Here is a 13,187-nt window from a genome sequence, read left to right as displayed (position 1 = left end):
AATATAAGTGATTTTGTTGTATCTATCCTAAAATATCATGCCAGTTATCTTTCTCATAAATCAACTAAGCCCTACTCCTGAGACTTCAAGTCCCTCTATGATCCAGCCTGACTTCTTTCATTTTTTTCACTCTTTAATATACATTCTCCTGCCTGTCAGCCTTATCCCCCCAGCCCTTAAGCACACCATATTTAATACCACTAATGTGGCTTTGCTTATACAATGAGAACCTTTTCTTCCTGTCCAACCCCTTTATGAGTCAATTCAAGTGTCCGCTTCCTCCGTGCAGCTCTCACTGATCACCTTCTACTCAATTGAGTTAATACCACATACTTCTTAAATCAGATCAACCTTAGTTTCTGCATGTTGCTTTGGTCCCTTATATTAGAACGCAAGTTCCATTCGGGATGATTCTAATTCTTACAATCTACCTGTAACCCACATCACAGAAGTGTGAGTCTCAATAAATATTTGTAAGATGACCAATTGTCTTGTTAACTGAATATATTTCAGAGACTATGATGATAATTTGTTATTATAATTATTTTGGAAGAGATCCCATTTAGGCTTCTCAGATTTTGCAGACTTTTGAATGCTTCAGTACCCATTTATTCTTGGAGAAACTCTTTCACATTTGTCAACCTGTACATTCAGTTGTAATCCTTTTTATAATGAAGATGATAATTGTACCTGCCAATAATTATGATAAATGTACAATCTTATGCGGTCTTTTGTTCATTTCTAAAATCGGTAAAAGTATACATGATTTTATGACAACATTGCTTTGTGGAACTAAAGTGAGTGATATATGATTAGAATGTTTTTCAGAAAAGATAAATCTCTAGTCTAATTAATAGAAGTAGGAGTCAGATATCAGAAATCTTTGTATTTCTTATAGAAAATTCCATCCTTTCAACTCTAGCTCTCCTCCTCCCACAGTTTGTCTTGCCTGCATTTGGCTCCCAGTTTTATCATCAAAAGCTGCTCTTGTCAGTTTCCCTCCATTCTCTCTCACATCAAGGATATGATTGATACACATAGTTAGAGTTCAGGATCATACAAGTAGAGGGGGCATCACAGCAGTGCAGGCATCTTCAAGTTGAATACCAAACACTTCTGTTCTTAAATGCCATTTAGGTAGTATAACATGTCACTTGATCTGAACACCCACCATTTGGGAGATCCTTTTCCTTTCAGAAATCCAACTCAATCCAATCCTTTTAAAGGAAATCATCTCTCTGTTGCCCTCTTTGATCATTTAGAAGCCCTTGGATAAATTGCAGTTTGTCATAAATTGTGGTCTTCTGCTTTCTCCTTTCCCCCCTAAGTTCTACAAGGGGAAGGGAATAGTTGGTAAATGTTAGTTTTTTTCCTTTGATAAAAAGTATGTTATCCCAAGGCAGAGACATAGAGACGTTTTCCATAGTGTGTTATAGGTAAATATCATCTAAAATAAATAAGAAGCTTAATTTGAAAAATAGATGGCCTTCTACCCATGGACAAGGGAAAAATGTGATATACATTCACAGGATATGGTAAAGGAAAGAGCATGGGCTTTCAAATGAGATTTTTTAATGTTTTAAAATTTTTGTTTAAATTCAATTAATTAACATATAATGTATTATTGTTTTCAGAGGTAGAAGTCAGTGATTCATGAGTGTTATATAATACTCAGTGCTCATTACATCACATGCCCTCCTTAATGTGCATCACCCAGTTACCACATTCCTCCCTACCACTCCCTCCAGCAAGCTTCAGTTTGTTTTCTGATTAAGATTCTCTTATGATTTGTCTCCCTCTCTAATTTCATCTTGTTTTATTTTTTCCTCTCTTCTTCTATGATCTTCTGTTTTTTAAATTCCATATATAAGTGAGATCATATGAGAATTGTCTTTCTCTAATTGACTTATTTAACTTAGCATAATATCCTCTAGTTCCATCCACATCATTGCAAATGGCAAGATTTCTTTCATTTTTTTGGTGGCTGAGTAGTTGCATTGTGTATATACACCATATCTTTTTTTATCCATTCATCTATCTATGGACGTCTGGGCTCTTTCCATAGTTTGGCTATTGTGGACATTGATGCTATAAATATTGGCTCTCTCTCTCTCTCTCTCTATCATAAATAAATAAAAATAAAAAAACTCTCTCTCTCTCTCTATCATAAATAAATAAAAATAAAAAAAAAAATAAAAATAAAAAAAAAAAGGGATCCCTGGGTGGCGCAGCGGTTTGGCGCCTGCCTTTGGCCCAGGGCGGGATCCTGGAGACCCGGAATCGAATCCCACGTCGGGCTCCCGGTGCATGGAGCCTGCTTCTCCCTCTGCCTGTGTCTCTGCCCCACCCCCTCTCATAAATAAATAAAAATTAAAAAATTAAAAAATAAAAAAAATAAATATTGGGGTGCAGGCAACCCTTTGGATCACTACATCTGTATCTTTGGGGTAAATACCTACCCCATAGTGCAATTGCTGGGTTGGAGGCTAGCTCTATTTTCAACTTCTTGAGGAATCCCCACACTGTTTTCCAGAGTGGCTGCACCAGTTTGCTTTCCCACCAATTATGTACGAGGCTTCCCCTTTCTCTGCATCCTCTCCAACATCTGTTGTTTCCTGACTTGTTTATTTTAGCCATTTTGAGTGATGTGAGGTGGTATCTCATTGTGGTTTTGATTTGTATTTCCCCAATGCTGAGTGATGTTAAGAATTTTTTCATGTGTTTGTTGACCATTTGTATGTCTTTGGAGAAATGTCTGCTCATGTCTTCTGCCCATTTCTTGATTGGATTATTTATTCTTTGGTGTTGTGTTTGATAAGTCTATAGATTTTGGGTAGGAGCCATTTATCTGATATGTCATTTGTGAGTATCTTCTCCCATTCTGTAGGTCTTTTGGTTTTGTTGACTGTTTCCTCTGCTGTGCAAAAGCTTTTTATCCTGATAAAGTCCCAATAGTGCATTTTTGCCTTTGTTTCCCTTGCCTCTAGAGATGTGTCTACCAAGAAGTTGCTATGGCAGAGGTCAAAGATGTTGCTGCCTCTGTTCTTTTCTAGGACTTTCATTTCTGATTCAGATTTAGATCTTTCATCCATTTTGAGTTTATTTTTGTGTATGATGTAAGAAAGTAGTCCAGTTTCATTCTTCTGCATGTGGCTGTCATATTTTCCCAACACCATTGTTGAAGAGACTGTCTTCTTTCCGTTGGATAATCTTTCCTACTTTGTCGAAGATTATTTGACCATAGAGTTGAGGGTCTATTTCAGGGTTCTTTATTCTGTTCCATTGATCTATATGTCTGTTTTTATGTCAGTACCATACTGTCTTGATGATTACAGCTTTGTAATAGAGCTTGGAATCCAGAATTGTGATGCCATCACTTTTGGTTTTCTTTTACAACATTCCTTTGGCTATTCAGTGTCTTTTCTGGTTCCATACAAATATTATTTGTTCCAACTCTGTAAAACAAGTTGATGGTATTTTGACAGGGATTGTGTTGAATGTATAGATTGCTCTAGGTGGCATAGACATTTTAACAATATTTGTTCTTCCAATCCATGAGCACAGAACATTTTTCCATCTCTTTGTGTCTTTCTCAATTTCTTTCATGGTTCTATAGTTTTCAGAATACAGGACCTTTGCCTCTTTGGTTAGGTTTATTCCTAGGGATCTCATGGTTTTGGATGAAATTGTAAATGAGACTGGCTTCTTAATTTCTCTGTCTTCTGTCTCATTGTTATGTATAGAAATGCAACTTATTTCTGTGCATTGATTTATGTCCTGCCACTTTGCCGAATTCCTGTATGAATTCTAACAATTTTGAGGTGAAGTCTTTGGGTTTTCCATACAGAATATCATGTCATCTGCAAAGAGTAAGAGTTGGACTTCTTTGCCAATGTAGATGCCTTTTATTTCTTTTTGTTGTCTGATTGCTGAGGCTAGGACTTCTAGGAACTCTGTTGAACAGCAATTGCTCATCCTCGCCAAGTGTTCCTGACCTTAGGGGCAAAGCTCTCAGTTTTTCCCATTTTGAATGATTTTTGCTGTGGGCTTTTCATCTATGGTTTTATGCTCATATTGAGGTACGTTCCCTCTCCCCCTACGCTGTGAAGAGCTTTAATGAAGAAAGGGTGCCTTGACAAAGTACAGCACTTTGTCAAATGCTTTTTCTGAATCTGTTGAGAGGATCGTATGGTCCTTGTCCTTTCTTTTATTAATGTACTACATCATATTGATTGATTTGTGGATGTTGAGCCCCCCTTGCAGCCCAGGAATAAATCCCACTTAGTTGTAGTGAATAATCCTTCAAATGTACTGTTAGATCCTACTGGCTAGGATTTTGGTGAGATTTTTTTGCATCCCTGTTCATCAGGGATATTGATCTACAGTTCTCCTTTTTGGTGGGGTCTTTGTCTTGTTTTGGGATCAAGGTAATGCAGGCCTTATAGAGAGAGTTTGGAAGTCCCCCCCCCCCCATTTCTATTTTTTGAAACAGCTTCAGAAGAATGGGTACTAATTATTTAAACGTTTGGTAGAATTCCACTGGTAAGCTATCTGGCCCTGGACTCTTACTTGTTGGGAGGTTTTTGATGACTGCTTCAATTGCCTTGCTGGTTATGGGTTTGTTCAGGTTTTCTATTTCTTCCTATTTCAGTTTTAGTAGTTTGTATGTCTCTAGGAATGCATCCATTTCTTCTATGCCTAATTTGTTGGCATATAGTTGCTCATAATATATTTTTTATAATTGTTTGTATTTCTTTAGTGTTGGTTGTGATCTCTCCTCTTTCATTCATGGTTTTATTTTCTTTCTTTACAATTCTGGGATGCAGTTTCTTCTAACAGACCAAAATACACACAGAATCTAATATATGGCTTTGTTCTCTTCACCTGTCTGATCATCCTCTCTTCTTCTCTTTCTCCTGTTTTGTTATAGTGTTTTTTAAATTTTCATCTTTACAGTTACATGCTATCCTACTCAGTGTAAATGAGCTTCAAACTATCTATATGGAAGGGAAAAGAAGGAATCCTATCCTGCGGTTCCATCTGTGCCCAAGGTCATCATACTAACATTGTCTCTTCAGTGACTTGGCAACCATGCATGACAGTCACCTATAAGAACTGAAACACATGGCAATCCCAAGGACATTTTAACAAGAACCCATTTCACTTCATGCTGATACTTCAGCTCTGTCCAATTCAGGACCAGAGTTAAAATGGCCACAAAGGAAGTAAATGGATACCACTAGATGTCATGCCTTAAAGGAAGGAAAGTGTCTACCACAAATGTTCTTTTTTGGAAGATATATTTTTGTCTTATGCTAAATATGACAAAAAGAAAATGTCTTATTCTTGGTCTGCATATCTTTCTTGTCCAATTACCTCCTGCCACTGTGGCACATCTACACTGCAACTAGTAAAATACTGCTCATACCTACAAAAGCTCACAGTAATCTCATTTATTAAAATAATTTATTAAAATAAACTGTAAATTAATTTCTTTCAGATGTATCTTGATTGGCCATTTCTATCTACCTCATCTAGAAGACTCTCTCTTCCATATCATAATTTAAAAACTTGAAATGTATAGCCTATGATCTGGTACATAATAACTATTTGGTAAATACAACCTAGGATGGTTATTTCACTTAAACTCAAAATTAAATGCAACATAGTTTGTTGGAACAACATAATTTAGATTAGGAATCTAAATATGTAGTTCTACTAATATGTCTACTAGTCACTTGCTTTATTAATAAAAACCAGTTATCAGCTTTCCATTTTCTCATCTGTAAAACAATACTTTTGAACATCTGACTTCAAAAAGCCACATAACGCTCAATGAAAATGAATGAGATGTGTATTTGGTATCATGAACTCTTTAGAGTTACAAATTGGGGCATTCCCTAGTTGCTAGGCAACATTAGAATAGATAACAAATCAAAACCTGAAACAGCACTAATCTGACTATATTTGTAATGCATCCATAGAATAACTGTACAGATAAAATTTATGAGAAGTTGCTTACTAGACATAATACCTCTGAGATAACAGAATTCACATAAGCATAAAGTCCAGATGGCCAGTACATATATCAACAGGCAAGAAGAATTCTAGGCAAAAGCCAAACTTCCACAATGGTTCAGACTCAGCCAACTTCACTGGCATGTCCTGAATACTAAGATTGCCAAAGGTAACATATCAAAAAGAAAGAAGCCACAAGGGTCCATGAAGGAAGAGCAGGGCATAGGGGCTTTCAGTGGCATACTTATATTAGACTATGATTGCTGCTTAGCGCAGAAGCAAATTCTTCTTTTTTTTTCCATTTAAAAATACCAAGTCCAAAAAAAAAAAAAATACCAAGTTCCAGATCTCCTTCCATATATTTTGTTGAGAGTGGCCCAAAAGGACCATGTCCAAGGCAGATGCTTAAAGCTTAAAGGAAGTGCTTGAGGCATAACAGCTTTGGAAAGATACCTGGAGATTACTCTAGAGAACATCTCTATCATAGTTGCCTTATACTGTATTAAAGATAATGGAAATTGGGCTGAGCCTAAAGAAAGGGTGTGCAACTCGGGATCATGGTAAATATGACTGACATACAGAAAACAACAGCATTGAATGTGATATCCCTGTAACAAGCCTTCTAGGGTTGATCCAGAAGTCCAGTTATATTACTTAGTAAGCAACAGAAATTCATGTATACATCTTCAAAAAAGGAAATAGGCAAGTAACTCTAAAGGCAATGTGACAGTAAAGATTAGGAATCTCACTGAAACTCAGGAACTTCATTTCTTAAGAAGTGGAACCAGAAGGACAAAGGATCTAAGGCACTCAAGCATACAAGATACCTTAACATATTCTCAGAATCATAAATGTATTTTTCCACTTTTATTATCTGCAACATTTTAGTGGGTCTCCAGTCTCACCAAGAAGCTGTATCCAGTTGATACCATCCCCTTTACTATGTATATGTTATGTTCTCTGTTTCCTCATTATTCTGACTTGTGTGTGACTTCTCATGGCCTCTGCTACCTTGGGTTTCAGATTTCTTATTTGCTTTCTGTGTCTTTATAGCACCAGAGTGAGAGATAATTTGCCCTAGCTAATTGTTCATCATTCTTTTTTAGATAAAAATTTTCATGGTACGTTACTTTTTAGAGTTTTGGCCAATCTACAAATAGGCTGCAATTGGTTCTTGGGTCAGTGACCTTGGTTTACTCACTAATAGGGACAACCATATGAGCAGAGCCTTCGGTGGAAATTGTGAGTCAAGCACTTTACATTAAAAGAAGACATCAGAGAACAAGATACTACATGTGACCTGTTCAAATACATCAGCCCTTATAGACCTCATCCCTGTTCAAGTATGGTCAAATTCTGGAAAAAGTATCAACCAGTTTCCAATTACAATCATTAACCCAAATGTCTGTGGCACACCCTCTCTGCAAAGCATTGAACTAGATATAGTAGATAAGGTCACCTGTTCCTAGAAATGAAAGTAACATTTTTACATTCCTGTTATAGAGAAAGGTAAAGCAGAAACATCTGGATAAAAGGACATGAGCAATTTCAAAATGGCAATACAAGGTTTTATAGTTACTGTACTATAAGGCAGCACAGTATGTACTGAGCTTCAAGTCAAAGATCTGAATTTTTTGTCTTAGCTCTGAATATGGGTTTGTTTTTTTTTTTGCTATATTGCAGAATGACCTTGAATAAATTACTTTATCTTTTGATACCTGAATTTTTTATTCTTCAGTGTGAAGACCTAGGAGTACAGCTCTACCTTTCCATGATTTTTTGGTATTACTATTACTTATCCAAGTAGGATATAGAAGAAATTGTTTAAAATGCTGATAATAGGGAATAATTTAACACCTATCTTATAAGAAAATTATATCATAATTTTATACAAAGATACTTTAATTGCCTGACCTATTTCACAGCATTTGGCAATTCTTAGAGTAAAAAATCAGAGTACAGTACTATATAGAATTGTTCCATTTATGACTTTTGCCTTTTGAACTTAAAAATAAACCAACTTATGTACGGTTCTTCTAATTTAGAGAATACCTCATACTGAAATGAGTATCATGGCTCCCTCAGAGTTAGACCTAGAATAACAGAGGCACACAGGAAGCGGAGATTATACTTACAGCCCACAGTGGAATTAACATCAAAGTCTGATCTCTGTGTGTGCCTTACTTCAGCCACTGCCTGTGGTATGTATGTAAAGTGGTATCAACAGCCAAAAAGTTTATGGGGAACCTGGATAGCTCCATGGTCGAACATCTGCCTTTGGCTCAGGTCATGATCTCAGGGTCCTGGGATTGAGTCCCACATCAGGCTCCCCACAGAGAGCCTGCTTCTCCCTCTGCCTATGTCTCTGCCTCTCTCTCTGTGTCTCTCATGAATAAATAAATAAAATATTTAAAAAATAGCCAAATAGTTTGTACAAAAATCACATATTTATTCCCTTGCTGTTGTTTAGACTTTAATCTATTTGGTAAGAAAACTGAGAACAGTTGATACTTGGATCTCTGTAACTAAGAAATAGTCTATGCTCCCTCATTTGCACTTTGGGGAAAACAAGTGAAGTTCAAGGGGTTAGTCATATTTGTGTCAAATGCCAATTTAATAATTTATCAATGGTACAATGTGTCCTGGGCTAGTTATGTGAAATCTGAGGCCTCTATACTTGTGATGAGCTCTGGGTGTTGCACGTGAGTGTCGAATCACTGAATTCTATTCCTGAAGCCAATATTGCACTTTATGTTAACTAACTAGAATTTAAATAAAAAAATTTTTAAATCTCAGGCCTCTAATTAGTAGCCAGATTTCAGAGTCATTTCAAAATTTACAGGAGGCCATGTGTCGGAGTACCTCATAGGGAGCATGATGAAAGTGATAGTCAGTATGCATCAGAACTTTTTCCAGTTCCTCTCCCCTAGCACTGCTTACAAGCTGATGATCTCTTACTGAGGGACTGTAGGCAGTAATATCCCTCATGTCCTCATATGAGAAATCTACTAAAATAAAATTCCTTCCTAGTTACATGGAACCCACTCAGAAGGGGTGAAATGAACTTCCCAGAAGCCATCGTCCTAAATGATACTGCTGTCCTGTGAGATGAGCAAGGGCAATAACTGCTATAGAAATGAAACCAAGCCATCAACTATGACTGGGATCACTTAAAGAGTAAGTTATAAATGGATATATAATAATATAATTTACTAAAAAAGTTGATGCAATGGTGTTATGGATCCATTTCCCCTGAAGGTTACACAGAAAAGTTCAAATTAGGAAGCAGTGTTTTGCCAAGTGCCATAATGCAGAATGAGGATAGATACATCATCAATAACTCTGCAGAGAAATGTAATATAAGTACAACCCCAACAATGAACAACAGGAATATTGCAATCATTAAAATATATTTGAAAGTCTAGTCTCTGAAGAAAGCAAGTTTTCTAAGACAACCAATGAACTGGATTTTTTTCATGCAGTATAAATGTACCCAGAACTGACTAGATATTATGAAATATTTGAAACTATTAAATATCATTATAGTTTTCCTTTGAGGTAGGAGATACTCCCAAATGTCTTTATAAATTCTACTCTAAGTATGTAAAAAAAAAATTTAAAGCCATTTGAGACTGAAAGAAGATACAGAAAAAGTAATCTCTATTTATCTATTTCTGTACCTCTTAGTAATAAATAACCACAACTTATATTAAATTACACCTTTCTTATAGCGGCCATGAAATGCATTCCCTAGAGTTTTGCATTAATATTTAGATGTACCAGGTGTACTCAGCTGAGAAAACTTTTCACTCTTTCTATAAATGCTTGCTCATTATGGTTAGAAAAGCTAGCCTGAAATTCTGTAACTCTTTACCTTAGGGCAAAGTGCAAGATGTATAAAAGAAAACCCAAAATAGAACTGAGATCCCTGAGTGCTTGGTCTGGAATCAACCTTCCCCACCCATCAATCTCTCCCATTTCTCTCCTTTTCTTTTCCTCTTCTAATCATCCCCTTCAAGTAATTATTTACATTTTTTCTTGTCTAAAGAATGATCACGAACCTGAAAACTCTCCTTTATAAACATTCTCTGACACCTGAATATTAATAATCATTTCACACTTTAAAGCACTCAAGATCATATCTTAGTTTTAAAAAAAGTGATTTATTTCATCTTATTGTAGAATCTGGGATGGGCAAACCTCCAAGGAATGTACAGTTTTAGAGAACAAGGTAAGAAATGATTCTTTTCTTTCCCAAAATGACCCCCAGTGCATATGCTTTTTAACAGCTAATTTCACTGCTTAGCAGTTAATATGAGCAGCAAAAATTCAAAAATTTTCAAATGAATACATTATGTGCTTACAATGCAAGATGTCAAAAAATCCCTTTCATGCCTTTTGACCAAAGGTACACGGAGGCAATGTGCCTAGTACTCAAAGGCCAGTGAGCAGAACTGCTGGGAACAGACTTACCCAACGTGGTTTGTCTCTTTTCTCCTTATGTACTTGGCTGAAAGAGTTAGAGAAGCAAAAGTTCCCAGTTCCAAGCAAGTGTTTGGATTTCAGGATATAGATGTCACTCAGATTCCAACCCAGGGGCCTAACACAAACAATCTCTTAGATGTCTGAACACAGGAATACTGGAAATGGGGCCGATAACCACTTTACTATATACCTCAGCTTTTAGGATGAGTTCCAAATTTCTTAGTGTCACCAGCTGTCTAGTTTTAAAGGACATTTTCTTGCATTTCAGAACTCCCAGAGTATTTTATCAAGTAGGTCTTGAGGAAGGAAAATATAATCATGAGAATGGAGATTGAGGTATAACTGGAATTATTTTCTATGACAAGGAACTCAAAGAAAAAGACACTCAGAGTGCTCCCCACCATTTTTCAAAGTTTTTTTTTATCATGACAATGTTTTTACAGGTTTTTTTTTTTTTTTTAAGATTTTTTCTTTGGAGGAGAAAGAATCTCAACCAGACTCCCTGCTGGGCGCAGAGCTGGATGTGGGGCTGAATCTCAGGACCCAGAGATCACAACCGGAACAGAAAACAGACACTTAACCAACTATGCCCCCCAGGTGCCTCAATTTTATGATTTTTATATTGCTCATAATTCAAAAAGAACTTGTATTTTTCAGAATTTCCTATTCTTTCATCATATGTTTTCCAAGTAAAGGTTTTTCTGTTCAGGAATAAAAGCATATTGTTTTGAGATTGAAGAGTATATTCCCTATGCCTCTTTGGTTATTTCTAAGATTTTAGACATAGGGGTTTAAAGCTATCTGTCAGAGGCTCCATAATTTTAAATATAATACCCTTTATAATATGGCCTTTGCCCACTATTCTAGTCTTTCATTCTACTCAGTACCTAAATCAAGAAACTTACAATTGCTTTATCTTGTCTTCCTCTTTCTCTACTTTGATCTCCTATGAAAACTCTTTCTTTTTTTCTTTGCATGAACTATTTCACTTCAATCTTTAATTCTCAAGATGAGATCACCTACGTTGTATGGTCTCCCTTAGAACTTTGTGTGGCTACTTAACATAGTTTGTCTCACACTGTTTTATCAATTCCTGTTCACTTGTCTATTTCCCTCTTCAGTTTAAGAGCTCTCTTTGGAAAAGAAATATGTATTAAATTTATCAGCCTGGTCAGAACTCAGCATTTAGAAGGTGCTCCATAAATGTATTGTATACATTAATTAATGGTTCATGTCAGTAGAATTTATTCTGATGGCTAATACATAATTAAATATCAACAGAACCTGACCCAGAAGATGAAATAAAGACCCACGATGGTTAAAATGACTGGTTGATAACACAGATTCTACAAATTAATAGATCTGGGTTGAGACAAGGAATTTAGCTCCAAAACTCTATTTTTACCAGCTTAAGACCAGGACTCTATTTTTACCATGCTACTAGTTAAGTACTTTGCAGCAGAAGTCTGCAATTAAACACTTTAAAAATGTTTCACTGATGACTGAACAGTGAATATGCAGGAAATGTGACTACAGATCTCTAGTGGTGTTTCAACGACTAACTCAAATGTTTTGAAAAGATTTCAGAGACATAATATATATGATAATGTCACTGAAAGAGAAATATTCTGAAGATTCTGTCCGGGATACTAAGTAACTTCTAATGTCCATTTTAGGCTGAAAATTGTATGATATTATTTACATAAATTGATTAAAAATACCATGTGTCAACCTTGAGTGAGTGACTAAAAGGAAGAGAAAGGCATAGTCCTCTCCAAACAGAGGCAAAAGACTCCCCTCCTCAGTATTTGAAAACTCCTGCCAGGTTGAAATTGGCACTGATTTTTTGGCAGGAATAAATTTCCATTATCACCATGCCCAAAATAATCATGTTTGTTATTAACAATTACTTACTAGGCATCCATGCCCAATGGCCTCTGGGAGCTAAATGAAAAATAATTAAAAGTCTTACATGAAAAATAACAGTTTCTCAATTAATTTCATAAGAGGCATGGAGCAAGAGACGAACAGGTGGGTACTTTTATTCATAATAAAACCAACCAACTAATAAGAACAATAGACCATGGATGTCAAGTGGAGAAATAGAGAAAAAATAAAGATTTAAAGATTTAAATTTGTTTAGACTTAAATAAATCTAAACTCAGCACCTTCTTCTCAATCTCCTCCTAATGTAGTGTCCATTAAAGTGAGTGACACTGTTGTCTGCCTGCCCATGAAACCAGAGATTCATCCTGGGCACCCTTTTTTCTCACTCCCTACACACAATCAAGGACCAAATACTGGTGATTCTATTTCTTTCATGTTTATTGGATGTAATCCCTCCTCTCTCTGGTCACACGTGTTAGTTTATGTCCCATTATGTTTTCCTGTCTCATACCACCCTCTACAAAAGCCATCCTCCATACTACCAGAAAGACTTCTCTAGCCCCCCCTTCTGATTGTGATCCCCTATTCAAAATCCTTCAGACATTCTTCTTTGCCCTCAGAATCACCCAGAAGGATTTTCATAATTTGGTCTCTACTTGTCTCTCCAGCACCATCGCTACCAAGAAACAAACTTTGCTTTGAAATCCCAAGTCTTCCCAATTCTCTAGATGCATGGAAACATGCTTCCAGCCTATCTTGCTCTGTAGTCATGATTGAGGTCCTCTCCACATCTCTGC

At 36.2% G+C, this 13,187-nt stretch overlaps 1 protein-coding gene and 1 long non-coding RNA gene across 10 annotated transcripts in view; one reads left to right on the top strand and one right to left on the bottom strand.

Moving 5' to 3' along the window:
* NRG1 (neuregulin 1) overlaps positions 1 to 13,187 on the bottom strand; it is a 1,069,619-nt gene that overhangs the window by 695,773 nt on the left and 360,659 nt on the right. The window lies entirely within an intron of this gene.
* On the top strand, positions 5,947 to 11,161 carry LOC144283997 (uncharacterized). The gene is made up of 4 exons (XR_013352479.1): positions 5,947 to 6,187; positions 9,049 to 9,195; positions 10,201 to 10,249; positions 10,967 to 11,161. It is a non-coding gene; the product is annotated as an uncharacterized LOC144283997 (long non-coding RNA).

This window comes from Canis aureus, chromosome 15, assembly GCF_053574225.1.
Source record: "Canis aureus isolate CA01 chromosome 15, VMU_Caureus_v.1.0, whole genome shotgun sequence".
NCBI lineage: Eukaryota > Metazoa > Chordata > Mammalia > Carnivora > Canidae > Canis > Canis aureus.
This window is presented reverse-complemented; position numbering and strand designations above follow the sequence as displayed.